The sequence below is a fragment of the Tamandua tetradactyla genome, chromosome 6 (genome assembly GCF_023851605.1).
Source record: "Tamandua tetradactyla isolate mTamTet1 chromosome 6, mTamTet1.pri, whole genome shotgun sequence".
Classification (NCBI taxonomy): Eukaryota; Metazoa; Chordata; class Mammalia; order Pilosa; family Myrmecophagidae; genus Tamandua; species Tamandua tetradactyla.
This window is the reverse complement of record NC_135332.1, coordinates 96,226,651-96,229,329: the sequence shown is the minus strand read 5'-3', so window position 1 is coordinate 96,229,329 and position 2,679 is coordinate 96,226,651. Positions and strand designations below refer to the sequence as shown.

Here is a 2,679-nt window from a genome sequence, read left to right as displayed (position 1 = left end):
ATACCAAACTCTGAAATCTGTTTCATAACTACTTGTTACAGTGTACTTTGAAATTTGCTTTTTTGTATATATGTTATAGTTCATAATTTAAAAATGGAAAAAAGTTAAAGAAAAGAATGCCCAATAAAATGATCACAAGCACTACATATAGAATTTCACATATATTTGTTAGTTTCTTATGTCTTACAGTCTGCTTTGTCCAAATCAGAGACATTATGTCTCTCTTTATTTCTATATTTCCAGGGTCTTCAGTTTGCAAAGCAATGAGATGGCTGTTGGGATTGTTACATGGTAATCTTCAGGTCAGGTCACGTGGGTGCTGTCCCCTTGACCTTAAGAGCATCACATATACAACAGCCTATTGCCCAGAGCTTTTTTATTTTGTCATGGGCAGGCACTGGAGATCGAACCCGGGTCTCCATCATGGCAGGCGAGAACTCTGTCTGCTGAGCCACCGTGGCCCGCCCTGCCCAGAGATTCTTTTTTTTCTTGCATGGACAGGCACCAGGAATCGAACCCGGGTCTCCAGCATGGCAGGCTAAAACTCTGTCTGTTGAGCCACGGTGACCTGCCCTGCCCAAAGGTTTTTAAGCAGAGGTCCAAAGACCTGCAAGAACTTCCTGGATAGAATGCACAGTCATACATTTAGATGGGGAATTGATAAAAAAGGAAATAATTCATTTTCACTAACCCAAACTGAAATTTAGTGCTTTCTACACTGATGAATTTAGGGAACACATTACATTAATATTATCAGACCAGCGGTTTTGTAACCAACAGAAATTACTGATTCTTTCATATCACATTAACTGTTGCAGATATCTCAAAATAGCATTTATATGCCTCAATACATTGAAATTATAACAGTTAATAGACTCCCACTAGGTCTTGTTATTCACTGATGTTAAAAAAGAAGCACACCTGACTACATTGCAAATTTAGTTTCTAATATTTTAAATTATATGCATTATAATTAATGCCCTTTGTCATTCTACATATTTTATTTTGTGCATTCAAAACGTCATTCTGAACTTTGTTAAGCTGCCAATGGGCATAATGGCAGGCAAAAATTTTAAAATTCCTGCTCTAGATAAAATAATCTGGTGTTTTCCAATTGTTCAAAGACCTAATTTAACTTCTTAACTTGAAATTCAAGGTTTCTGATAATCTGGCCCCTTCCTTTTTCACAATACCGCTTTTTGTCATCTCCCTGCAGAGACCCGGTCAATTCAGAAGTCATTCACAGTACATCACCTGAAAAGCCCTCTGGCTCTCTCTAGTTCTCTAAGCACTATTCATAGTACACAGAAGCTTCCTGTAAGAATGTAAATGAGGGAAATTAGAGCACTCTCTGTATACTCACAAATCAACATAAGTGAACCAGAGATGCTCAAAGGCATCCTGAGAAATAGAAGTTAAACAAAAGGTGACCATCATCTGACTTTGTTAGCATATTTAAAGCACTATTATAGATTGTTGATTTCTTCATCTGGCTTTTCCTGATTGCTTTAAAGTAACAGCTTTTGTGATGGGATCCGGTGAAAGTAACAGTGTTCAGCTGCTGGGCATGTTTGCCCTCCTTTCTAGTCTGCCTGGGGAGCAAGCGAAGGCTCTGGGCAGAAATTGTGTCCCCACTTTTAGGATGAAGTTGGGTAAAAAGATTTTGATCAAAATGAGGTTGATTACAGTGACCTCCAAGATTAAACGATGCAAATAACTGAAATGGAAGAAGAGGATAATGAAAAGAAAGAAGACTCAGGTGATAACTGGGAAGAAGGATGAGATAGCGGTGGTGGTATAGAAAAATCTTCAGGTCCCTGGAATAAAACAGCTCTGGTACAACACCTCCTCTTCCAGTAAATGTGACAGAAACCCCAGAACGAATGATGACATGCCTTGTGTATAGGCCTCCTCATAGGGCCAGGTTAACCACAGCACAGAAAAAAACATAAAAAAACACACACAGACCACCAGAAACATACAGCACAACACAGTTCCCATCTCTGCAGCCACTGCCAAGCATATAGAGAGTTGGAAGGATAAAGAAAGAGAAGAGCTTTGGACGGACAAGACATAAAAATAAAAGTACGGATAAGGTTTCAAAAAAACGGTGTCACCAGACAAAGTCCATGGATTCTTCTGCCCAACTCACTCAATAACCAATTCCTGAGACACTGGGGTTTTAAAGAGAGAAAGAGTTTACTATTAGGTGAGTAGCAGGAGACCAGATGGCCTAGTGGCTCAAGATTTGTCTCCCCGAATTCCAGTAATTCTGATAGTTTTGTAGAGAAAAGATGGGCAAGGTTTAGGATAATGAGCACAGCAGCCCTGGATGATGTAATTAGAGGTGATTTCATTATTGAGCATGTGCAGATTGATTACATGCTTAGTCACAGAATGTATGTAAGAAAATGGCAGAGAGGTATAGGTGACCTGTAGGTTAAAGTTTAAGCTACTGCACATGTCAGGTGAGCCTACATTGGTTAGAACCAGTCTTGGTCATCAAGATAACTTTGGGCTTGGGGTGGGTTAGTTCTGGGCTGACCCAAGACCCTTCATTAATAATTATTAGGGGTTATGTTTAGTGATTACAAGACTCTAAAGTTGAAAAACTAGATAACTGGGTACAAATGAAGGTTAGCCACAAGGTCTTTACAATCACAGGGGCAGAAGACAAGG

At 39.4% G+C, this 2,679-nt stretch overlaps 1 pseudogene; it reads left to right on the top strand.

Moving 5' to 3' along the window:
* Positions 1-1,707: 1,707 nt before the first annotated feature.
* On the top strand, positions 1,708-2,077 carry LOC143686765 (protein CDV3 homolog pseudogene; annotated as a pseudogene).
* Positions 2,078-2,679: the final 602 nt, after the last annotated feature.